Source organism: Corapipo altera, unplaced genomic scaffold, assembly GCF_003945725.1.
Source record: "Corapipo altera isolate COAL_440 unplaced genomic scaffold, ASM394572v1 65, whole genome shotgun sequence".
Taxonomy (NCBI): domain Eukaryota; kingdom Metazoa; phylum Chordata; class Aves; order Passeriformes; family Pipridae; genus Corapipo; species Corapipo altera.
The window spans coordinates 9,627,826-9,655,706 of NW_020884891.1; the positions used below are offsets into that span (position 1 = coordinate 9,627,826).

Consider the following 27,881-nt stretch of genomic DNA (forward strand, 5'->3'; position numbering starts at 1 on the left):
TAATTGAACTGGGCTAAAAATAGGAAGAGACTTCAGGAAAGCCAGTTTACAATACATACGTTTATTACACATACATATTGTTCTGTAAATGCTTCATTTTCAGGTAAAAAGAACAAAAAATCCCATCTGTTATGAAAAAAAACCCACACCTAAATAAGTAGCCTTCAAGTTATAATAATTAACGGTAGCAGAGAGTTCACCAGCATGTTACTAGTGCTTAATGAATCTAGGCCAAGTCTCTGAAACAAAACATAACGTTACAACTCTTCAGATTAAATCATAGTCATGATATATTTCTGCTGTATGCATTGTTTCTTGAATAATTCTGGTTATTGGTGTTTTACACATGTGTGTTTTAAATTATTTGCATATATCAGTTTATCATATACGATGTACCCCAGTAGAAACCAAGAGAATACAAAACTACTGAAAATCAGTGGCCACAATTTTAATGAAGACATCACCAGAGGAGTTCTCATATATTCCCCTCGTAAGCACAATCATTATGCTAATTTCAAATCATAACACTAGTAGAAATAAATGCCAATAAATGTCATCTGTCCATGTTTGTGCACTCTAGAACTGAGAAAATTATGTCCAAACCTGATTAATAAGCCTGAATTAATCCATCATCACCACCACTATTATCTTTAACTGTTAGATACAAACAAAAGAGAAAACCAACATTTTGAGAAGTTGCAAAATAAAGAAACACATCACAGAGGTAGATTATCAAACCAACTGAATTTTCAATTATTAGTACTGAAATGAACTCGGGATTACACCTTTATTTCCTTGAAAAGATCTGCTTTCAGGATGGCCTGCAGAACAGCGCAATTATCTTCATGAAAGCCAAAGGAATGACAAGTTATTATTTCTCAAATTAATTAATATCGGGTCTCCTAGTTAACACTAAGCTCCATGTGGAAGAGAGAAAAATCACACACTTTGTTTAATATGCACAACAGATGCCATCTCCACACAGCTGAATAGCATTTTCATATTTGTAAGTCAGTATTTCAAGTCGAAACATCGCAGAGTTTTTCTAAGTCAATAACACAAGCCTATGAAATTAAAATGCACTACTTGTGTCAAACACAACAAAATCATTGTTTGTTTATTTTTAAGGTGATAATAAAAAAGAGTAATGATACTGCTGGATAATGAAACAATCTGCCACAAGGCAAGTTGCAGAATATAGAGCGGAGCTCTAGCAACAATCCTAAGGAAAGCTTCAGCTTTCTCCCAAACACATTAACAAGTCCCTTTTATTACCAGGTGATATTTTTGCATTTAAAAGAGAGTTGATTTTCATGTGGTTCTTAAAGGTCAAACAGTTAATCTACCTCTATAAGGAGAGCCTATTCCTCTGAAGAGATTTCTAGAGGACATCAAATCAATAAGAGTCATCAGGCTCAAAAAGAATAAAAGCCTTCCCTGCAAAAGCTTATACCAGTCCCAAAGAAATTGGATCCAGCTTGTGGAAAAAAAAAAGATCATCCATCATGCAGCATTAAAAAGTAGCAACCTTAAGAGTAGAACATGGATGTAAAAGATTTTTATATCAGTAATTCTGAAGAAAAAACCTATTCAGTGTGGAACTTGTGCATTCCCTGTGCCTTTGCATTTGTGAGTTGTAAAAACAATAAGGGAGTAAAAATCCGAACTTACTACAGTATGATGCGCTGGAATTTTCAATACTGTGTTCTTCAGCTCTCAATGAAGTGACACAAACCCTCTGTGTTCCTGCTGGTGGTGTGAGAGACAAAAAGGGAACTCCAATGAGAAAAGGGTAGATCTGGCTGTACACTTATGTTTATTTATTATGTTTATTCAACATAATAAACCCATTTCTTATATTCCCATTTTATTCAACATAATAAACCCATTTCTTATATTCCTAAGGACACTGCCATTTGCCCTCCATACAATGGTTTGAGAGCATTGGGGGCACTTCAAATGAAAGTAAAATACTGAATTCTGGAAATTGTGACAAGTCATTTCAAAAATATTTTTGGGTTTGGAAGTCATTGGCCTGGAAGAAGGATACTTGTGAATGTGCTGTTTTAGAATGGGATTCAAAAGAATTGGTCTTCTGTTCCTGGCTCTGACACAACCTTGTACAAGAGTTTTTGGAGTCAGTTTCCCATTTAGATAATAATGATGACAATAATACCCTTTTTTAGTCTTTTCCACAGGCCAGGAACTCTTTAAGATGGTGACTGTGTCAGGAGAGGATCTGCATATATAAATATATGCACACATACATAAAAGAAAACTCATCTCAATATCCTGATCTCACTTAAAGCCACCAGGCATCTCTACAGCACAAATGGAAGAACTGTAAAAAATAAACTCAGGTTTTGCCCTTCATTATATATACAAAACATTTCCGTGCTCAAAAGGAAGGCTTGAGAGTTACACGGGAATATTGAACCTTCTATGAGGACAACTGTTTAACATCTTTCTGCATGTACAGAACAGTGCTGGTTATGATGGTTTCGCTTCTGAAGGAAATTAAAAAAATATACAAGGAAAACAGACTGAAAAAAAATGTTAAAAATTCAAAGAATTATAAGAGAGAGAGTGAGAATAAAAATTCAGTGAAATCCAAAACTGTAAGTCTGCTTTATCCGGACAGCACTAGAGTAGAATTATTCAATTTGTTGAAAAGTAATTATTCAAGTAATAGCAAAACAATACGACTGCTTGGTCTGTATCACGTCTTGAGGAATTCACCTCGACACTGACATTGCCATTTCTATCTGAGTTTGATATTAAAACTATGCTACATACATTTTTAATTTTCACCCCTTTCAGCTAATATAGGATAAATCTCAATCATTACTCTGCCTAGCTTGCTTTCAAATCCAGGAATAAAAAATCCATAGTCTATAAGCTTTGAGGCTTTTTGTTTATATGACAATTGCTTTTAATTACTATTTTGTTCGCTGAGTCTCTTCAATGAAATTTAAAATGCAATTATTTTCCACTCAAATACACAGTAATTTGAATGATTTATATTTTGATGTAATTAAGGTAAAAGTATTCATTATATATAAAACATTTTATACCATTTCCTGACAATACATTATTATTATTTATTTTTCAATTCTCATTTCATTCATCATTCACTTTGAAACTGTTTAGAGGGAGAAGACAGATTGGAAGATAATTGTTATTTCCTTTTTATGTCCTCTCCGCACATTGACCCCTCCATGTACTTTAAAAACTTTTTTATTTCTTTCCCAAAATAAATACATTTCAGCTTTCACTCCCTCCAACACTTCACAGCAGTAATGTTAGTGTGTTCACTTAAGATATTTTTCAAGTTTTAAAGGTCATCAGAGTTCAAGAGGGATGTTCTATACTTGAAAAGTTCCCCAGAGTTCTAGAATTATTACTAGAGCTCATTATATTTTCCATATATGACCATATCTCAAAGTTTGTGTTCAATTTTGAATAACTAGAATTTTTAAAGGTCAAATAAATAATGAGGTGTCTCACTGCAATAGGAAACATATTCCCTATTTTGCCACAAGATTTTCTAATTCCATTACTTCTGGAAGAAAATACTTTGCTGTATTGGATTGTTGTATTAAATTCTCATCATACTTATCATTAGAGAGTATACAGTATAAACACATGTTCAACAGAAGCATAATAAAATCTGTAGCTGTGGTTTAGCCATGATAAACTCTTCTCAGAAATTAAAATGTGTTTCAATATTTAGGATTAGTACTTCGCCTCCACCTACAGCATCATATAGTTTCTTTATTGTCACTTTTTCATTGGTGATAACTGTGAATGACCAATATGCTGCCACTTACTAAATTTTCTGGGGGATAATGTAGAAGGATGAGTGCAAGAGAGATACAAGAAACAAAAACCAAAACCAAACAACACCCCAAACCAAACCAATCATCCAACCAACCAACCAAAAAACCAAACCAAAAACAACAAAAGAACCTGACCAAAACAAACCCAAACCTCTTTTTCTACATAGCTAACTTCAGTGAGTTAGGAAGCAGAAAACCAGGATCTAATTATTTAAGAACCTGAATAGAAATAATGGAAAACTTTTGGTACTGTCATAATTTAAAAAAAATCCATCATATTTAAATATTTTGCTTTAATTAGCCTGAGGAAGAAGAATACCATAACTGAAGGCTTGATATCTGCTCTTGTGGAGTTACTACAGACCAGTCCAGAAGCATGAGCAGGGCCTCAACAGGGGTATATTAAACTAAAAATCCCACAGTTGTAGCAAAGTTGTACTGTGAGGGACTGGATGAGCCTCTGGCTTAAACCAGCACCACGGTTTGCCTGCAACACAGCAAAGAGACCCCAAAAGAGGTACCAGAACACTGATGAGATCAGATCAGCTGGACCGATGGGAGGATATCTGGGAGAGGAGAAGATACAGAAAAAGGCTCTTTCAGCCCATGGACCATATGGACATACCCATCCTGGCTTCCAGAAAACTCCCTGATTCTTTTCATTCCTTCAGCCTCTCCAGAACCTGCTCTGCCACTACGATAAAACGTTGCCTATGAATCATTCTGCTTTGCTGAGGCCACCCTTCTACATCTAGACAGTACCATAATAATTTCACAACAGCAAAGAGCTGAGCCTTCAGTCAGGCTATCACTCACTGACAGAACACTTTTAATCACAGAAAAGTTAAAAGAAAATATGCAAAGAGGTGTTGCTTTTCCTCCACTTTCAAGTCTCAAAAAAAACCATGAACAAACTGCAACGCACTACACCAGACCTGTCAAAGCAGATCTGTATCTCTGGGAGAAAAAGTCTGATGCAAAATAGGAAAGACATAAATTGAAATAGATAAATAATGCTCCAGAGAATGTTGATTTTATTTTACAATTAAAGTGATCAAATATTTCCAAGAAATGCAGTCAAAAGAAAGGGGTGGTCTGAGCCAACATCCCTTTGACCTTTAAAAGTCTGTGATTAAGAAATACTTCATTAAAAAGTAGAATCAATACCTGAATGCTTATGAGGAGTTTCTCAGTGATCATATTTTAAACTTTTTAATTAATGTAACACAAACCAATGGTGAATGCTCAGCTACATTTGTTTTTCTCTAAATGCATTCAAACCATCCTCTCTAGGTCAATGTTTTCATGTCATCTCTATGTCAGATAGGATGGTAGCCACAAAAATAACAGATATTATACAGATAATGTTGAAATAGGAATGTTTCAAAAAAATTGAAGAAAATTAAAAAACAATTTTCGCAGTAAGATCTCAGAGTGACATTTCTTTCTGCTGTTGTTCCAGTTGAGTTATTTTACCAACTTAACATCAATATATCAAGAAAATAGACTGGATATTAGGAAAAATTTCTTCACTGAAGGGGTTGTCAAGCACTGGTACAGGCTCTCCAGGGCAGTGGTGGTGTCACCATCCCTGGAGGGATTTAAATGGCATGTAGATGTGGCACTTTGGGACATGGTTTAGTGGTGGACTTGGCAGCACTGGGTTAACAGCTGAACTTGGTGATTTTAGAGGTCTTTTCCAACCCATAAGATTCTATGACTCTGTGATTCTAAATGCATCCATTCAAGCACAATCACTGTGAATATTTCAAATCCTTTGCTTCAACCTGGGAAAACCACTACACTCGATGTTAGCACAGATCTTAAGTCACTGGATAGTGGGGTAGAGCTCTCTGAAGTTATCTTTTTTGGCATACACTAAATTTAACAGTTTAACAGAATTTTCATAACAAATTCTATGATATAGTGACTAGTTCCATTCGGTAACCAAAAGAAAAACTTGAATTCTTGAAGTTCTTGAGTGTATTAACTGAACATAAGAATTATTCACTGCTTTACTCTATTTGCTTTACATGTTTTTCATAATTAACATCTCAGTTCCATCTTCACTGTTCCATCTTTAAGGCACTGTCATGGTATACAATATGCTGTATTCAATTCATTTTGTCCAATTTCTCACTTCCAGCCTAGGAAATTTAAAGCCAGAGCTCTGACACATCAGTCACACAATCAGCTAAATTAGGCTACTCCAGTTGGCTTAACTGGCAACTTTCAAGCAAGCAAAACAAGGCAGGAAGGTTTTAATGGTTTAAAGCCTCCAAAGTGGATCATAATACGAAATGTATTGCTCATCGACTGGCATGGAAGGCAAGGAGTGCCATATGCTTTCTGTTTCATTTGTGTTGTTTATCTTTAATACTAAACCCTAATGCAATACACTTTCTATTACTCTGCCGTGTCAATCTTTTTTATGTGTAAGGGGATCAGGAAAACAAGACAATATTGGTTTCAATAGTCACAAGCCAATACAGGCACTACTAATTCCAGGGTAGCTGAGAGCTATGGAGTCATAAATTACTACTCCGTGCAGGAACTAGAAAATACAGTTAACCATACAGTCAAAATACTTGCTTGGATGGACAGCTGATGGCTTGGAGTTAATAATTAGACAAATCTGAAAACAAGACAGTAATAGGTCAAAAATATGGATGAGCAACTCAAGTTTTAAAGCGTTGATGCAATATTCAAATCCTTCATATATAACTAGTATGTAAAGAATGGAGTTTCCTTCAAGACAGCACTGCATTCGTAGATTTAGGAGACTTTTTCCACCTAAAATATGACAGTGCCTTGGTAGCAATGATTCCTCACGTTGCAAAGCAAGAAGTCAGTATTTATGAAAAGCCAAACTCCATCTGATCCTACTCAAATGTTCCCATATCCCTACCAGGTTTCTGCTGCTTTCTTTTATCTTACTCAACAGACACAAAACCAAAAATCCACGTAGAGAAAGGCAGCAATGGACATGCCTGAGTTCAAATTTTAAAAGGCAAAATATTTCATTCCAACCACATTGTGGATTAATAACACTATTCATCTTTGAAGTCAAAAAAGAGGAAGACACAAACTTTCCGAGGACCTCTTTGCCCTTAAATAGTGTTTTCAGACACCATTTTTTTCCTCTCTATAAGATGGTGGAGATTACTTCTTGATGACAAGATGTTTTCATAAGTATGTGCACTGGAGTCACCTTACAGAAGGTGTTACATTGCTGCTTTGCTCCTCTTAGAGTTTGTGTAGAATTTGAAGCACTAGTCTTGACTCTGTTGCAATCCCTTTTAGTCCTCAGTCTTTCTCTAGACCTGAACTACCCATTGTGAACAAGAAAAATGCTGCAATGTGACATGATAAGAGATTAGAGAAAGCAGATTGGCAGCTGGCCACTGTCCTGAAAACTCTCCAGGAGAATGACAGAAGGCAGAAAGCTGAAATGCTAAAAAGAATCATGGGAGAAGACAGAAAATGCAGCTTAATAGAGATGCTGTAGAAATTAAAACAGGAAACAATATGAATTGGATAAATTTGATGACCACTGGAGAAATGGTCACTTAAAACTGCACTCAAAGGCCAGACCTAATAGATTCATCTCGAATCAGAAAACAGTATTTGTCTGGTAAGGAAATGGGAAGAGACTGTGAACCAGATCTAGTTCTCTGTGTTTGGATGATGGAAAACTGGCAGATACGCAGTTAAATAAGGAGAAAAAGAGTTAAAAAGTAAAGCAAATTTTGCTTAAGAGGAGCACATTAATTATCTTCTAGAGAGAATTAAGTCCCTGCTGTCTTAAAATACTTTGAACACAGTTGCACTGAGATAAGGTCAGAGAAGCAGCTGCTTTGTTCTCAGTTAAAACATAAAATAAAATAAAATAACACAAACAAAATAAAACCTTCACAAAACAAACAAACAAAATAAACAAAGAAACACCCCTGGAAATCATGTATTTTCTAAATGGTCTGCTGTATTTTAGAAAAAAATTAGATATAAAAATTAAAATGCAATTAAAATACAAATTTTTTGTATTTTAATATATAATACTCCTTCATATATCTGTGAAGTACTGGTCAACTCAACAATTAGATTTATTACCACAATCTAAATTTTCTTCTTTGCTAAGGAACATGTCTGCAGAAAAAGATGACTTTCAAAGAATTTGCTGGAGGTGTCCCAGGGAGTTAAAACTTCCTAATAAAAAGTATTTTCTGTGATGATTTTAAATAAGACACAGGTCTTATTCTTGGAGCTCATGACACAGCATTTTATGCAGGTTTTACAACCTCCTCTACTTCTTACCTTAAGACCATTACCTAAGAAAGATTTCACTGCATGTAAATGTGCTAAGACACAGATCAAAGTTTAATTAATCAGATTCGTGTTTTTCAGTGACATCCTTACAGGGGCAGTCTATATAATTATTTATAGAATTTTAAAATTATGTTTCAAATAGTGCAGCAGGAATATAATTCTTTCTAAGAAGTTATTTTATTCTTAATCTTAAGGTGACACTATTCAATCCTATCCAGCTGAGAAGCCTTGAAAGGTTTTGACTTGCATTAAAAAAAAATAAAATTCTGTGTTTGAATTAAGTCCACTTTTTGTGAAAACATTTATATCTTGGTGTAAAATCTTTGCAGCTGTAGAATTTATCAAGATCCTTGGCAAATATTTAACAATTGATTGCCTTCACTTAAAAATGTACTTATGGTCTGAATTTATATAAATTCAACTTCTGCCCAGACAGCCAACAGAACAGTTGAGGTCTGCAGGAACATCTGGAGATCACCCAAAGCAGGTGTAACAAAGCAGGTTGCCCAGGATTGTATCCCATCACATTTTGAATACTGCCAAGGATAGTGATTTAACAACCTTTCTTGGCAGCCTGTGTCAGTGTCCAACCCCCATCATGAAAAAAAATTATGTTTTCCTTCATTTAAATGGAATTTCCCATGTTTCAGTTTGTGCCAGTTGACTTGAGTCACTGATCACCACAGTGAGGATCCTGTCTTCATATCTTATTATCTCCCATTAGGGTTGTTTCATTAGGGATGTGAACACATTGATAAGATCCCTCCGAGCCCTTTTCTCTCCAGGTTAATCCCAGAACTGGACACAGTATTCCAGCTGTAGTCTCACCAGTGTATTGCCATAGTGCATAAATATGTGTTTATATGCCAAACCAACAAGCTCAGCACTGTTTTATCTGGGGTATTCACAGAGGTTCACCCTAAGCTCTCTTCTGCATTTATGTAATGCAGTTACAAGAGTTTTTGTCTCTGCTCTCTCAACTACTCAGCTGAGCTGAAAAAAATGTTGTTTGTTGCTTTTAGATGGCACATTTAGATCTCCATTTCTTCTCTAAGACCCTTTTTTTATATCTTTGAGAGATGAACTTCTATTATGCATGAATTCTGCTTTGATGACTGGCTTCAAGAGCTGTACTCCCTGACATGAGATTTTTAGCCCTGGATGGGCACAGATGTTGTCTCTACTGTTCTGGCAAAAAACATAAGCACTAACAGGTGCTCCATTTGTTTGGCCTTAAAAACAAGAGCCAAAGGGGATCAGCATCTCTAGGATTTTAAAATTCCCAAATCTTCTAGCTCTTTGGTAATCTGCAGCTCTCGTATGCCCAAAGTCTCAACCCTGCCACTCTTCCGAAAAAGAAAAGAGACTGGAAAAAAATCCACATGCTTCCAAGGGCAGTCTCTGCTTTGCAAACCCATCCTCATCACTGCATTTGTACAAAGGACTGAGCATTCAGGAGCTGTCCCTCAGGCTGCCTCTGATTTGGTGCCATGGATCTACAGGAACAGCCATGACCCAACTCTGTCCTGATTATGGGAGGCTTGTACTCAGTACTCAGATCTCTGCAGCCAATTATTGCCTCACCTAAACTGTTCTGTCAGCTTGAAATGCAGCTGGTTTTCAGCAGTAGAAACCAACACACTCAGAATTCCCTTCTCCAGGGAAATGAAAGAAAAGAGCCTGACATTTGAGATCTGTAATTCAAATTTTTATTATATACTGTCACACACCTGTGTCTGAGTGACCTGGATATCACCGTGAGCAAATTCTCAAGAGGAAAATAAAGTAAGCTTTGGAATTTTCTTTCTTGATATTATCAAAGTAGTAGGAGTAAAGGTAGAACTATATCTACTTATTCATTGATACACTTTGCAATTCCTATAAGTCCACAGAAGGTGTTCTATGAAACAACATACAACATTCATGTCTCATGTAGGTCCATTCCTCTTTCCAGTTTTTATTTTTCTGAATCACTGAATGCAGAATTATGTGCACACAAATGAAATGTGAGAGTAAATCCTCCCTAGTATTGCCATGATTTGGGTACTTGAGTGCCACAGAAAGTTCTGGAAACATTTCTAATTAAAAGCAAAACCTTCACTCTAAGTATTTTCAATTCTCACAGCAATAAAACCATATCATTTAATGAGCACTTATTCACATAAACTGTTAGTTCATCATATAATCAATTGATTTCATTTAATTTCAGATTACTACAGGTTGTATAAAAATCTCTTAGTTTTCTAACATCTTTCTATTCTCATCAGCTCATCTTTCTAACGAAGTCACTTAGGATTTCTTTGTATAAGTTTTAAATTAAGAAAATCAACTTTTCTACCTTCTCAGTATATAAAGGAGTGTTAAAGTGAGAGCTAAGAACTCACTGAATGTTAGTGAAACTTTTAATAATCTACTGTGCTATCTTTTAACAAGAGAAAAATATGACCTTTAGATTAATACAACCCTTAGATTGTTTTATTTTAAATTGCCATGAATGCGTATATTAATTTGCTGAAAAAGTAGTTCTGAACATTGAAAAGTAATTTACTGAGAAAGATCTGAGTTGTTTGGAGGTAAAAAACATACAATATAAGAGTACATGTGAAAAGATCTAGTTTAACAGATCTATAACCTCATTTTTCCCAAGTACATGAGAAAGAATTCAGCAAAAAACAAATGTCAGAAATAATTTTAATGGACACTGACTAAGCTTAATAGAGATTGCTCTAATTGCTTTGAGATGGGGCTAAGTTATAACACTGCATGAGTCCCTATCTTGGGGAAACAAAATAGCTTCATAGCAAAACAATGTATCTAAATAATCATCACTGTTTTCAGAAGGAAGGGATTGGATTTTGAGCCCAAATACATTGAAATCAGTGCAGAAAGCTGGCCATTTACTAAATACTGTATTACCAGCTTACAAATACATCTGCTGTCTCAGATAGAACAGGTGGTAATGACAAACCCATCTGTCATCACACACTGCAGGTAAAATTCACTTACTTGTGAGTCTGGGAATTATTACAATCAATAGAAACATTTTCAAATACTTTTTTTTCTCCTTAACAGAATATTTAATTTAGGAAACATAACCTTTCATGAGACCCAAAGAGAGGTCAAGTGAACAATAAAACTCTTTGAGGCTGGAAGATGATGAGTGGACCACAGAAATCATCCAACCACAACCTTTCCAGTGCCCAGCTGAGCAGAGACAGGGTCCTGCCAGGAGCAGCTTGGTGGCAGCTCCATTTCATTCTTGAGGTGTCATAGACAGCTGAGGTGAGATGAATCCTTTCTGATTCAGTCATCACAAGTTGTCTGTCTTTCACTACAAACCCACAACTGTGATCCCACTTAATATTTGCTTTTATTTTTACTCCTGAAAAAGAGGTAGCAATGCATAATGCAAGGCAATTTCAACACTGTTTTTAGTCACTGTTATTTAAACTGTACAGAGGTTTGTGGGTTTGACAATGAAATAATGTATCTACAATATTATAAGCACAAAATATAAAAATTGCTTTTAAAGACTTTACTTCACCTTCACGGTTTCATACAGAGGTATGGACATTTTGTATAATTTTTCAAATAAAAATTTATATTTCTTTTCTCTGATTCAGTCCCCTTGAGATATGCAATGTCTGAAGACTTACTACAGAAAGCTGCTAATGTTGTATGAAATTAAAAATTCCTATTCAGTGCGTAGAGACACTACTTTGTGCATTCACTATGTCAATATTTGTTCTTAAACTCAAATATAGTGAAAAAAAATGTGTAAGAAGTTTCTCTATGCTCTTGTTAAATTAAAGGAATCAGATAAGGGGAAGAGGTCATAAAATAGGGAAAGCATATCAAAAATCAGATTCCATCTATTTCCTGGATTTCTTATTTTCAAGTGCAGCCACTGACCCAGCAACATAATGTTAACTTATGTGGAAATGTAACAAAATTTAAAAATAAAGGAAAAAATCATATTTTACTGTTGTCCCTTTGACTATTGCAGGTATCTACTAAATAAGGTCCTATGTAACAGAAGGTTGATTTTGTAACATGATGCAGACAGGCTCTCTGGCACCACTTCAGCAGCTTTCTCTGTCTTGCTGTGCAAGTTGCAATACTGAGAATCAAAGATTTGTAAGATTCCTCATGCAATGGTTATGTGTTGATATATGTAACAAAACAAAATGAAAAAACCCAAACCCCAAAAGAACAAAAAGCTCCAAACACAAAAGCCCTAATCCTTGCTCATATCATGCTCTCCCACCAGATTTTTGATGCCCAAGTACTCTATTTACAAAAGTATTTTTCAAATTTTCTTCCTTCTTAGAAAAATTCCATGCCTAAATATTACGCTTTTAAATATCGAGAGAATGGTTGTCATCTTTAACTGTTCAAATCTAGATATCACCCATAAAAGTCAAGTATTCAGTTTAATTTCCTCCTAGTAATTCTGAGAGAAATATTTGAGTTATTTAAACTCAATAAGCTGCTGACAGACCAAGTCAAGATCTTCCCATTGTTTTAGCATCTGTTTACTCTCAGCTGCTATTAAGATCCTTTTTTGTTTCTGATTTCCTCTCCAATAATTCTTTGTACAATATCTGTCTCTTCCATGAAAGACAACTCAGCAAAGCAGCTTACTGAAGGAAGTACTGATATCAACCAAAGAAACATAACATAAAAATGCAAAAACTTTCTTTATTATCTGTGGGGTTTTAGGGACCCTTCCATTTAGTTGAAATTTGGTTGATACACAAAGAAAACTGAATGAATCTCTAAATACATGTGAAGACAAGAAAATAACACATTAACGGAAGGTAAGGAATTATTATTGTATTCTTAAAAAACTAATAGCATTCATCAGGTTCATTTCAGTCCTCTGAAGAACCACTGCTATGAGTAGTAGAGAAAAATGCAGTTGATAAAGGAAATGAAAAGAATCTTTTGGAAATAACAACAGTCTTTCAGGGCTTTGCATTTTGAACACAGGTAGATGAAAATGAGGTGCCTGACCCTAAATGTAACACTTTGCTTTATAGATTGGGTTATTTGTGTTAGACTTGTCAATCAAATATGGCACAAATATATTCCAGCAGCTGTGAAATTTGATTAAAACTTATTGCAGTTTTGCTTTTCCCTTAAGTCTGAATACATGTAGATAGTCTGCTACCTCTGAAACTGATTTTGCTTGTTAATTATTCATTATTTTTATTGTTAGGGAAACCTATTCTTGCTTTGCTTTTAACTAAAAAGCACTTAAAATCAACCCTTTCATATCAACACTTCCATATCTTGAGGCAATTTTTAAGGTACCTTATACAGTAAGAATCCTGACTACACGGACTGATAAACTTTATGCTTAATACTAAAAAAAAAAAATTAAATCTTAAAATACTTGTACTATAAGAAACTAATTACAAGGTTTCAAGTAATGAATGCTTTGGAACTTTGAAAATCCAGTTCTGCTCAGCTGGAGTTCTTCCTCACACAGCTTGAAAAATTGGGATGTCTATCAAAAAGTGGAAGACAGGTGACTGCATTTGGTAGACCTTTATCATCCTTATGGACAAAATAATTCAGTCCATCAGGACAGTTTCTCATTATTATTACTTTCCAATTGAAAATTATGCACCACTGTGAAAACACTTATTGAGCAAGCACCCTTTAAATATGAGGTAAATTGGCTAAGTATCAGAAAGATGTGAGTTTTATTCACTTCCAATAGCTTAGGAAATATAAGTTATCACTAAGATAATTCTACCTCTTTGTAGCAATGAGAAGGCTCTGGGGTTTTCAGTTCTGATTTTCAGCCTTCCTCCAATCTCCAAAAGAAACCGTTTCAAAGGTGCAAACGGCAGGGAAAGTGTTTTATGATTCTGATCTCAGATAGATAGGTCAGTTAATTGTGTCCATGTTTCAGATGCAGTATTTTTGTGATTAAATGACATCAACTGCATTCATTATCTGCAGCTCCAAAGTAGGAAAACTGGATTTAAAACTCTTTTGCTACTTATACCTCTTTAAAGTAATTTCAATAATTGTAATATTCTTTTTATCATAGTCTTCAAGGTGTAAAGAAAAAAGATATCCAATCATTCTTTCATAGGAGATTTTTAATAGCAGCATGTAACTATTTTAGTGCATTTCTAGAGTGAAATGTTATGAGTTGGCTAAAAGAAATACAATATATGGTGTGTACAGTAGGTGATATTCATGTATCATCTCCACATGTGTAACCAAATCCATTTGAAGCTGCATGACCAGTTTTCTCTCCCTCTTGAGTCAGCAGTTTGAACTAAACAAAATCATTGAAATGATAATTTTAATTCCAATATTCTCACCTAAATTAGAGATAATTTGGTTGTTTTTTAAGGTTTTCAGTACAATGTGCAGCCTACCTCCTAATCTATAGATAAATTTTGTGTCTGCAATAGTCTTGAAAATCTAAGGTAAATTTTCTGTCTTTATCACTTTTAAGATGGTACAGCATTTTTAGGAATATTACTCACAAGGCCATGTAACTTCCCAGAACCAGAGCTGAAGATGAACTTTCCCTCTAAGGAAGCAATCTTCTGTGCTTGTTGAAAAACAACGGGGATATATCCCCACAACTTCATTTTAGAGTTAGTTGTATCCCTTCTTCTGTCCTTTCAGAAGATGACAAGTGTTTTTAAAGTCAGGTATTTGGCCAATATTGGAATACAGAGAGAAGGTTTAGACTACCGTGCAATTTTATCACTGATAATTTCCCCTGTAGTGGGATTTCTGCATAAACACTGTTATAAATAATTCTGGCCTCTGATTTCAGCATTTTGTGTCTCACTGAATATGACAGGTTACACTGTTTTTTCTTCAAGGTTAAATAGAGACCTGTTCCTGTACAAAGTCTTGTTTACAATTGCTCACAGCATCATCAAATCTCAGTGCTGCAGACCAGCTCTCTCCAGGCACAAGGATGCTTTGGGAGATGCATGGACAACAAGGCCAAAACAATGGGAAAGCCTCCCCTGTTGTCACAATTCCCACCGAAATATTAAATACAGTCACTCTGAAGCCTAAACTGGCAAAAAGGGAAAAAAAGAAAAGGAACCTTAAAAGAAACAAACTCCACCTTTACAACCTTTAAAGTCAGGGATTTACAGGGTTATGCCTACAGGCAGATAACTGCAGTTTCAAGGCCTTAGCAGGTAAATAACAGCATATCCAATAATGTGTAGGTCAAAAGGGAGAGCTTTAATAGGCTCACTGTTCATACACACTCCTGTGGTGTTTGTTACCTGTAGGTCAGATGGTGTTATCCAAGCATTTGCTATGCTCCTGTTCCAAGTTATATTTTTAAAGCAGAGTCAGACATGCCTTTATAAACACAGCAGTTATGCATATATATATATCTATCTATATAAAACCATGTTACAAGCATAAACCCACAAATATTAGTACCACTTTCGATAGAAATATCACCAACTCAGTAAACAATTTGTAAGAATAATAGCTAAGCTATTATACAGATCATAAACATCTTACTATTTTAGCACCTGACAGTGCATTTTAATAAATTCCATGTGCTCTCCCTTCCTCTTAATTGTTTGATGAAGGAACATCAAAGATTCTACCACCAAAAACTTTATGTTCTATTTTCATTATATTATAAGAGGCTGGATAATAACATATAAAAGATGGCAATATTTCTATCCATTAGTCATGACTTGATAGAAGAGTGAATATGTTACCACACTTAAAATAGAAAGATGGCTCAGGTTGTCAGCAGGAACTTGATTAGTTTGCAAAAGAAACTTGCCCAATTTGTATGTTTATGAGACACACTGTCAAAGTTCTGTGAGATTAAAGACAGATGCCCCACTGGAGTACACAGGCAAAGAAAATGTACACATAAACACACCATCAATGCAGATAGATTCACATTTCTCAAAGAGCACAATCGAATTCAGAAAGGTCTGAATACTCTTCTCCAAAGTATAGTAACTCAGTGGGAGTGCTGAGTATTATCCCCCAAGAGATTTCTCATAGGAATTTTAGATTAACTGACATCCTGAAATATTCTTTTTCACTATCTGAGCTGAAGCAAGGTAAACCTTTCTTATTCCGAATGTGATGAAAGGTACAGAGAAGTTGTTTTGCGTGAGGAAATCTTTGTTCCAGAGATTGGGAAACAAAATGAAACTGGAATGAAGTAAGCTCTTTCACATCCACATAGTGGCTCTCATTTGTTACAGCACTCTAAGACAGCCATAATCATAACTCAGGCAAGGCTTGTTATGAACAAACCTCCACTCTTCACTGTGACCTCTACAGAACCTGCTCGAGTCAAGGCTGTGGTGACTTATGGATCAGAAAATATACTTCTGATTGATTCATTCTGATTAAACCTGGGGACAAATGCAGAGGTAATGTGTATGGTGGTGGAAAGTTGCACCTCAGTGAATGCAAGGTCAGATATCTGGCAGTCTTAATCTGAGACAGCCATGCTGGTACAATATATGGACCAAGATGCTGGGAGAACGTGCTTTACTAGAAGTAGAAATATACAATATTAATATACATTTTAAGTCCTTCTTCTTCCTAAAGCAGGATGCCTTGGCATATAAATGAACACAAGTCCAGGCTTCTGATATATCTGTTAATTCAGAAGTGATCTGTACAAATCAATACACCCTGCATAAGCAAGTGAGAATAAGTCTAAGCAAGTCTAAGCTTGTCAAGTGGAAAGTGTTGAAGGAAAAGTGCAAGTTACAAACAATTTCTCTTGATTTGCCTTTGAAACTCAGCTTTAATATGCTGAACCGAATAAGGGCAGACAAGGTTCATAAAACACGGTAGGATTAACTACTCAATATGGAAAGTAAACACCTAGAAGTTTCTTTGCATATCTCAGTGAAATTTCTAAACAACTAGTTGGACTATGTGTGCTTGCAGCCAATTTACACACATTTCCAATTCAAAGAAGAGATGTTCTAGAACAAAACAAGTAAATCACAACCAATTACCTCCTTACTCCTGAAATGCATACCCATATCTAGAAACAATTACTCCAGTTTAATTACTAATAGTTTAGGTCCAATGTTATGCTTACACCAAACTCTTCTGTTATTTTACAGCAATAAACCCCCTCAATTATTTTAAACAATTTTGGGGAAGCTTCAAATTATTCATTACTAGAACAACTGTTTGGGCTGATTCTTCTGTGTATGAAGAAGTATTTAGTGGACTACTTATCATGGCCCACAAAAAGAGAATTGCTCTATTCCTTGCTCTCGTACGTAGAAATGGAATAATCTCATGATGTGAGATATGATAATCCCCCACAGCAATGCAAGAGATTCTAACTCGCTGTGCATGTGAAACACAAGCTGTGATTGTTGCTCTGCTTCCATGGTTTTTAAATTAGTCATTATGCTGAATAGGTATTGCTCATTAATAAAACTACTACTGAGATTCAGACAATACTGAATAGCCAAAAATTTCTGTCGTGGATGATAATGAGCTCAAAAGTGAGCATTGCTACCTATTTTGGCACCCAGAAACAGGTGGAACTGTCTTGTCAAGTCATGAGATATTAGAATATTGATACCCAAAAGCCTGTTAATAACATCTATTAATCTTATTACAAAGAACATGCATCTGTAATAAAGGAATTTCTAAATTAAATAGTCTCCATATCTTATGATTGTTGATTTCGAAGGCTGACAACTTAGTTTTTTCAGAGTAGGGGAAAAAAACCCCCAGCAACAAAGCACCCTCTCACCTGCCAGAGATTTAAGAGTCTTAACGGATCAAACAACTGTCCTTTTCTCAGGATACAAACCTTAAACTTCTGCGTATATGATACCAAATATAAATATATCTACAAATGTCTTCTTAAGACTAGTGTTCAGACTTAAAGGTATTTGGACTCAGTTTAAGAGTTTTCTTACCAATTTCTCCATTTGCCTTTTGAAATTGTCTCTCAGCTGAGTTTTGCAGCTGTTACTAATGATGTGCATGTGTCTGAGAAGATAAATGGGCATGGTTAATTATGCAGTATCTGGTGAGATTAATGTTGTATCTGTATTATCCACATGTATCATCGAGAAAGACAATTTTATACATGAGAGTGGGCAATTGATTAAGATGAATCATCAGATCACTGAAGCTCATTTTACCAGTCATTTCAATGGTCTCTGTCTGACAATTTCAGCACTTTAGGTTAACATGAACCTCTTTCCTCAAGCTGTTTTGAGGGGGTAGAAGAGCAGAAAGAGCAGGAAAGCTCAATCTTTACTGTCAAACGGACGATGTTAGAGGGGAAAATTATCATTATAAACTACCTCCAGTGTATAAGGGTTATCTTTCATTTTACAACATTTCTTTTGGTACAAAGCAATTAAATTTCTCCTCACTAAAGCAGGTGAGGCTATTTCACCTCCTGGCTAAATACAGTCCTACAGTTAAATTAATCTAGATTCATCAATATCATGAAAAAGACCTGGCAAACTTGTACTGTTATATTTACTACATCTGAGCTATTGCAGTGACTTTCATTCTAAATGAATGGTTTGATTGTATTGTCTCCAACACTGTCAACAAGCCCTACAAATCTCTCCAAAATCTCAAAAGCATTCAGTGGTATTCACACTGGAAGCTACAAATCCGGGACAGGTGAATTTTTGTCACTGCTCTAATACTTCTGTGTTGTTGACTATTCCGTATTGACACCAATGTTTGCCAACAGCAATGAAGAAACAGACATTTTAAATTTGTTTTAAGAGAACACCACAAATTGACAGTAGCAGTGACTGCACTTATTACATCTGATATATTTTAAAAAATGGTCCCAACTGGGTCCTGCACATCTGCCACAAATATAGCAGGCAAAACTTAATAGCTTCTTTATGGCCCACAAGGTAAAATGTTTGGATCAGATTTTTATTTTTATTTCTAGATTGAAATTAATCTGCACACATTGGAGACTGAGTTTGCATTAGGAAAAAAAAGCAAGATTGAAGAAGCATGTCTTGCATCTGGAGTGGAAGCTTTGTAATGACCCTCAGATCTTATGGGAATTTGTCCCACAGTCTGGCACTATTCCCTGGAAGATCTGTTTGCTGAATAAAAGGGTTTAACTCTTTCTGGAGAACATCCCACGTGCTTCATCCTAGAAATCACTATCACCGAGGTGCTACTGGAATATGGTGAATGCCAAAAAAGAGCCTGAGAGTTTAAACTTGGTTAAATATCATTGGCACAACAGAGAGAAGGATGTTAAGGGACCTGCTGATGTAACTTGCCAGACCTAGATGTAATAGGTATTTTTGAACTCCTTTCTTTTCATGTACAATGAAACAATACTCTAAAATACTGATAGTCTAAAATAGGGTAAGCATGTCAAAAAGTTTAGCACTGGCTTATAGTCATCTGCTACTGAGATAACATGATTCAGAATTATATAAATCTAGTGACTGTGAAGAGATAGAGAGATAGCCCTCTAATCCTACACTGAGAAAACCCAACCAAAACAATATTATTGACATTAACAAGATCAGAAGCAAATTCATTTGTTGGTCATGATTTGAACATTTGAAGACCAGACTTGTGATAGCCCAGAGAAATCAATGACTTCCTTTCATTTTACTCTGACAACATTTCCTATTGAATCACATAATTTCCTGTATTGCTTCATGTTACAAGAAACAGTGGTCACCTAAGCCTGATAATGCTTCCTCACCCCTACAGAGGGGATACAGGATTGACACATCTCAAAAAGGAAAATATGAGAACATAAAAATGCTTTTTGAATTATATCCTTTCCTTTTCCATAAATAAATTCCTTTGACTGCACATATCCTACAACATAAAATACATTTATAGAATCCAAAGTAGCATGCAGTATGATATTTTTGAACAGTAAAATAAAGGATAAAAGTGGAACACTACTTATCAACTCTTTTGAATTTTCAGACATCACCAAAGACGGAAACATTTTTTTCCACTCATTCTTCAAAGTATCAGACTATGCTTTTATTCTTTTCTTATATGGCTGATAAAATGCTAAGTGCTGCACCTCATATATCTCCCTGAATACAGTTACAGAACAGCTGTCAAGGGCTCCAAGCACCTCTGAAAAGGTGATGAAACTCCACTTTTCCAAATGACCATTTGTTGCAAAAGACACTTCAATGTTTTCTATCTTTTCCTCTGTATGAAAGTCCTTGTTGAGATACCAGCTATAAATAGACTTTGCTTTGTACCCTAGGTGCTTTTCCCTCATCCTTTCTTCCTCCCTGTGATTCCGCCCACTGAATAAGCACTTTGCTGAAGCAATTCAGAAGTGCAGTGAAATCAAACCTTCTCCTCTCTCTCTACTTCTTTTAAAAGTAATGAGGCCTGGCTAAAATTTTTAATATGTTTCCATCTACTGCGATAAGCCAGCAATTTTTTTTTTAATATTCTCCTATGTTACAGCTGACTGTCTTCATTTACAAGGTTTCAAGTGTGAGTTTGTGGATTGGGATTGCTTAATTATTCTTTTATTCCTCTAAAAGTTTGTTAATGTTAAAATTACATTTTTTATTTAAAAACAAAACAAAACCAAACCCCCAAAACATTAGACATCCTGATAGTGAAAAATGTCTTCCAAATAGGTCAGGCCCTGTTTGAATGGTTTTTCAGTCCAGTAAAAATACTCATAATCTCCTGAATTCACATTTGCCCCTAGTGATTTTTTCACTCCTTCACAAGAAGAAAAAAATAGTCATCATTCAGCAGACAAGATAGTGTCAAAACATAGAGAAAAGAGCTATCTCACGTCACAATAGTATAGGTAAACAAAAGGTGAAGTCTTCCACTCACCCTGAAAACAGTAGAAATCAAAGTAAGTCAGGGATATCTGCTGCTGCACTAACCTTCCAGCAAAGAGGACTGAAGACAACAAATAACCCCTCACACCCACAGTTATGTCCTCTAAAATTTTAAAATCTTGAGCTAAATATTGAGTGACCATCAGTTTAGAATATTCATGGTTCTGATAATGATATTTAAAGAGTTTCCCCCATTCCAAGACATAACATATGAGAGCTCCTGATACATTGATGGCTGTAAAACAACTTTCATTACAATCTTTAGGATATTTCTCACATAATGTGTCTTTGGAAAGTTGATGGACATCCAAATCTACTACACATCTACATCATTGAATATTTAATGCTAAAAACAAGGAGAGTCAAATCTTAGGTAACAAAACTGATATGACATTAAATAAACACTGTTAGACAATAAATTAATTTTATACCTGAAAGAGTGATTTTAAGGAGATCTATTGTTAGAGACATTAAATGTGTATCACTACATCATCAACATATAAGTTTAAGATCAGAGTAAACACAGGAGATTTTTTTCCTAATAGTAATTGTATCTTAGAAATACATTTTCTCTTATTTCTGTACCTACTAGGAGATTAGATGTTCTTGCCTTCAGTGGTTGAGATTTCCCCACCTCCACAAGCAGAAATCAGCAACTGACAGCCACTCTGTTGCTTGTTTTTACCCAATTATATGTACAAGCTATGTTTTATACATATTAAAACCATACAAAGAGGTCTCTTGTGGCCATACACTCTATTCCTAAGGGCTGTCCTAGATATCTGCCTACTGGATCCTTTTCAAGCTGGGCTATTTGGGAAAAGAGGTGTAGCATCTAAATGCATTTATATGACAATGTCTCCGCCTCTGTAAATTACTTTTCCCAATACATATATTTGCTAGCTGCACCCTTTTCATATTCCTCATTTCCTGTCACAGGATACTGATCAAAACACTGAAAGAGCAACTCTTGAGTCTCTCAGCCGTGTTCAAAGTTGTTCAGCATAAATTTCTGGGACTAGGATCAATGTTTTAAACAGGTAACACTGCTAACAGGATTGTGAAAAAAGTTCAAAACATTACATTTTGGGTTTGAAAGTACACTTTTTTACACTGATGACACATATTGTGGTATATTTACATATTACTTTCTTGGGTGATTCGGAGATCTCAAAGCAAATTGTATATTTTCTAGAGATTTTATTAAAGTGAAATCAAAATTGAGTGATGTGGGTAACACAGTGTTACATCTCAGTTGCTGAAATCAGAAGCTAAGGTGCTCATGTTTAGATGCTCAGCTCAACACAGAAGAATATGCTTCACATTAAAAAAACCCCAAAGCATTAGATATTTATATAGGCAAACTCTCAATAAAAGAATGTATTTTAAACAGAAAATCTGACCTATCCTGCATTATACTTATACAATTTAAACTAAAAAGCCAAAAAAGCAGATAATTCATTCCAGGATATCCACACTTCACAAGTGAATCTCTTATTTTTCAGGAATAATTGAGCTTGCTTTCTTCTTCCCCCTTCACCCCATTCAACTATGTCTCCTATGACCACTCAATTTGAAAGGGCTACATTCTGGTATGTTATCTGAGGAACAAAAATACTTTATCTGGGCTTACTGCTTTTATTCAACACCCAGAACAATCTATGTCTATTCCTTTAAGCTCCTTTGGATGTGAAAAAATATGGTTACATAAATCTTTGTAATCCTGAGGGGAGCATAGCACATAAAGAGTTTACTGGCATTAGGATTAAGTCTAGTGTATTACAGTGCAATCTTTAATCTCCTAAAATCTACCTCACCATTCCAAGCTGTTTTGTGCTAGTAGATGAAGCTTTGGAAATAGGACACAGCTGGCAACAGTGATAGAAAGAAACACTTTAAAAAAAGAAAAGAAAAAAAAAAAGACAGAAAAAGAAACAATTGGGGAGACTGCTAATGGGTTGATTTAACACAGTGACATGCACAACAGTGTTTTTAATAATTTAGAAATGACAGAGGTTGGACAAAGTTCTTGTAACATGAATTAGGAGAAAACAAAATCACCAAAGTCTGAAACCAAGGAAGTTACAATTGTGGACCAAACCCCATCTAAAACCACTGTATAAGATGCCAAAGTTTTACTTGGTTATGAGGTTCAGTGATCCAAATGAATATAACAAATGTTTCTTGGGTAACCAAAGAGGAAAAGGAGAAAGGAAAAGGGAAGGAAAGAGGAAGAGGGAAAGGGGAAAGGGAAAGGAAACCACTTCATGCTGAAATAGACTTTTTGCTCCCTTTTGATCAAAATATATGGAATGAAAACACTGCTGGAGCCACTTATTACTTGAGATGAAAATGCAGAGAAAGGTTATTATTTGGCATATTTCTGAAGAATGCTACAGTTCTACTGTTTGGATTTGTGATTTCCAAGTTGAACAAATTCCTGTTGAGGTACCCATGGCCTCTGCTGAGTTTAAAGGTTCAAAAGCCAAGAGCAGTGAAGCTCAGCACATACTGCACAGATCTGACTGGGAGAGATACCAAAACACTGACCCCCAGCTCTGCAGCCTTGGCTGAAACATTTCACCTGCAGAAATCTCAGTTTCCTTTGGCTCTGCTGTGTTCACAAAAGTATATATACTTCTACTTACAACAAAGTGTAAACATTTGTTTAAGGGTTATTGTGACCAATGGTATTTAAATATGTGATTAAATGATAACTAAATTAGGCCTTAGATAGTAAATACAGATTACATGCTCATGCTACATTTGGAAAAGACAAGTTCCCTTGCTCCTCTTCTGCAGCCACAATCCCCAAGCACAGGAGCATCATATACTGAAAAAAAAAAAAATAATGAAGCCATTTTTTGCCCTTCTGTTCTGAAGTGATACTTAAATTTTGAACCCGAAGTCAGTATTTTGAAGAGTTTGAAGTCTGAGTGCAACAAATCATTAGAAACCAGCACACAAACCTCTGTATCTACCTGGGACACTGCCAGCATGGTTTATTTTTTTTGTTCCACACCCTCCTTTTCCTTTTAAATGGAGACACATAATTTTCTGTATCTCAGATTGTTCCACCTGCCTTTGTCAAGCTTTAAATATACTAGTGTTATGGTTAAAGATGAGCCATAATGCACAGAAGTATGTTTATCTGATAAAGCTATGCAAATAATTCTACATGTTACTGATATTTATTAGCATTTCAACTGTTAAGTAAGTTAAGTTTTACGCCTTTCCAGCATTGAAGAGAAATATTAGCAAAAAGTAATCGTGGCACTGCAGAACCTAGAAGATGGTACAATAATAACACTTCTTTCTTATTTAGTAGTTTGTATTTCCAAAGCACCACACAATCATGAACAAATTAATCTAAGGCTTACACTGAATTTTACTGATAAGGACATTAAAAGCCTTTAGCAAATGTTTAATTGAAATAACTGCTGCACATTAATTCCAAGAAACTTGTTTTAGTATCCCAGAGATTTAGCAAACACCTAATGAGAATGAACTCAATATGCACCAGTGCACAGAATTCTGTGTGTGCTATTCTTGAGTCTCAGCTAGCAAGAAAATGCTTTGAAATGATATCTTAGAAGCAAAGGAAGGACACATTAATAGAAAGAATCTAATGATACACTATCTCACGGAGCATGAGCAGAAACCACAGTTTTTAAGGCTGTCTTTTAGCATAGTTTTCCATTGAGAGAGAAAAAAAATCACTTCATCTTTTCAGTAGTTCTGAATTTGACTCCCAAATCCAAAGCTTTACCCTCTCTAAAGCAAAAGTAACTGTCACCTATTTTTCCCCTCCAAACTAGTGACTGAATTCTAATAACTCAGTAAAACCTGGCAGAGGATGCACTGTAATGAACCCAAAGGTTTTCTTAGCAAATTATGTTTCAAGGAAAAGCATCTCTGCTTCCTCCTCTGCATTCTGCTCCCACTGGGAATCTGAATCCTTTGGATTCCCTACTAAACACCACTGTCACAAATGCAATTTTTGTTCAGAAACAATAAAAGTAGTGTACCAAGAAGAGAAACAAAAAGTGAAACTGCTTAGACCGTAAGTAAAATAAAAATGATACCTAACATAACAGCAGAACTTACTAAGCAGATATGAAGTGGATTCATTTCTCTCAATGGATATACAAACACAAATGTTTGCCTTAGTTCTAGAAACACGAACACTTAAGTTACACTCCCTTGTATTGTGTTAATTATTTCTACCCTAAATGATGTCAGAGAAAGTATTTATTATCAACTCCAATGGAACTCCAATTTCTCTAATAAATTTGGCATATATAAAATTGACTGATTCCACTAAACAAAGTTTTTAAATCCATGAGTAATTCTATTTTCAACATTTTTATGAAAGGAGGAAAAGAAAAAAACCTCATAATATATCTGCACATTCACAAAACTACAGCACAGGAGAATTAAAATGGAATAAATCGTGAACAAATGTTGAATTGTGGGGTGGGGTTAAAGCAACTTCACATTAGTGAAATATCCTATGATGCCTTTCATTATTGATTCTCTGTCAGCATCAGGTTAGTTCTTTTCAAATTAGTTCTGTGGCTTGAACTTGAAAAGATTGTGATGCAGAGTCCACAGGTTCATTCTAATTGCTGTTTTTCCTGGTGGACTTAACCATGCCAACCTGCCACTCATCAGGACCATTTGTCTGTGAACAGACTTAATTAAACACCTCAAATCCAATTTCTTTGATCCTTTCCACTATTAAAAAACCACATGCACTCCACAAGCTATGAAGAGTTTTCTAAAGGAAAAACTCTTTAACATACCCATTGGCATTATTCTCTACTGTTGAAGAAATGGAGAACAAAAAACCCAAAAAGATTAATTAGGAAGGGAAAATAAAATAGTTTTAGAGACAGCAAAGAATTTGTTAGCACTTACACAACTCTTCCCTCCCCCCTCCCTTCTTCAAATAAGATCTTCAATATCCTGCACAGTCTTGACTTGAATATGAATTTTAATTTCTCTTCCTTCAGATTTAAACGGGTAACTGCATTATTTTTTGTGAAAGAGGTAAGCATTTTCAGCATTCTTTTTCATGACCTAAATATCCAGCATATTGGTTCAAATGGTGAAAGTGAACACACCTCAAATATAAATGTGCAGTTTCATTAGAATGATTCACAAGGTGCTTTAACTTTCTATTCTTAACAAACTTTATATATTAAATTGTTTCCAAACTACATTTAGCCACTTCTAGTCTTATAATTGCATCTCCAAAGCCTTTTACATTTTAAAAAAGAATAAATCTCATAGCTTTGTAGCAGTTTATTCTGCATTTGATAGATATTCACTGCACCATCAAGTACAATGTAGATTGCTGAGTTATAATTTAAAAGCATTTCTTAAAAATTAATTTCTTAATAATTAATATATCTTAAATTGGGAAATAACTTATTTGTATTTCCGAAAATGCTATCTCTGTAAGTGTTTTCACAAAAGAAAAATTATTGGCTATTGGTGATTTTATTGTTCGTAAGTCTTTAATGGTTGGTGTGGTAATTCTCTCTTCTTGCTCTTAGTTACATATTTTCCAGAATTTTATGCCTACACAAAGGAGACCTGCTCTCTGCAGCCATGACTGAAGAGGATTTGCTGCATAACAGATACTTCACTGGTTAAGTGTTTTACAACTCTAATTAAGGCTACACTAGCATGCACTAAATAAATATTCAGCCCAACCTCTAAATTTGAACAATACTGTGAAAGCATCTGTGAATTCATACCCTTCCCAAGTGCAGCAATAGCCTTTTATTTTATTGCTTTATCAATCTGAAGTTTGCGAATAAAAAGTTTATGTCGTAAAGACATTTAAAGAAGAAAAGCACTGAGATTTCAGATTTACTTTGAGCTTCTAAATCTGTGTTCAAACATTGCCTCAATGGGTTCTGTCATTAGAATTTAGATCTGTCGTGCTGTAAAAACCTAGAGGTTTATTTTCATGTTTGATGCAGCAAATTATGTGAGCTGCCTTGAAATACAATAGTAATCAATCTAGGAAAGACACACATATCCAAAACAGTGCATACATCCAATCTGTGTAATGCCATGCTTGATATTTCTCTTCCATTGAGTTTGCATCACCTCCAAGAAATATAAAGTAACACGACAGTGTCAAATAAAACAAACTAATGTAACATGATTGATCTCTGGTGTCAGGAGAGCCAGACTCATCCCTCTGTCATTTCTAGGGCCAGACAAGAGACATTTCCTTTAACACTCAATAACATATTGTATCTCTAAAGCTGCTATAACATCTGCCTCATACAAATGCATACATTAGCTTTTTATAATACTGGTAAATCTTCCTCCATACAAAATTTTTATTAACCCTACATGTCACTGGGATTAAGGGAAGGAAAATAAAAGTGCTGGTTTTTCTCAATACAATCTTTAATATGAATGAAAACCACTCCCTGAAACAGGGGAGCAAAAGTGACTGACTTAGCTAAGATTCAAAGTACTACTGTAGATGATGGTTTGCAGCAGCTTCTGCTGCACACATGTAATGCAGTTTATTTGAGACTGAGAAAGATTGAACATTCACATATTTCAGATATAGTCTTCTGGTAGAAAGACAAATTTCTGAATTTGAAGACTAAAAATATCTATGCTGAAAGTGTCAGCCCATTCTCTCTTGTGGTGACTATCAGTCTTCCTATTCATTTCTTCCATTCTTTAAATTCTATTTTACATCACACCAATGTACATCTGAGCAGCATCACTGATATAAATGAAGTTAATCAGTATTCAGCACAATATGCTTGGCAACAGTACTTTATTTTTCTAACTGTTCTGGTTTATTAGGCTTTGAAACATC

General features: G+C 35.2%; 1 protein-coding gene across 1 annotated transcript in view; it reads right to left on the minus strand.

Annotated features, from left to right (window-relative positions):
• Positions 1-27,881, minus strand: part of TENM1 (teneurin transmembrane protein 1) — a 761,525-nt gene that overhangs the window by 605,041 nt on the left and 128,603 nt on the right. The window contains exon 3 of the mRNA XM_027645293.1: positions 1,672-1,749. The gene's annotated coding sequence lies outside the window, so the exon portion shown is untranslated. The remainder of the gene's footprint in view (positions 1-1,671; positions 1,750-27,881) is intronic.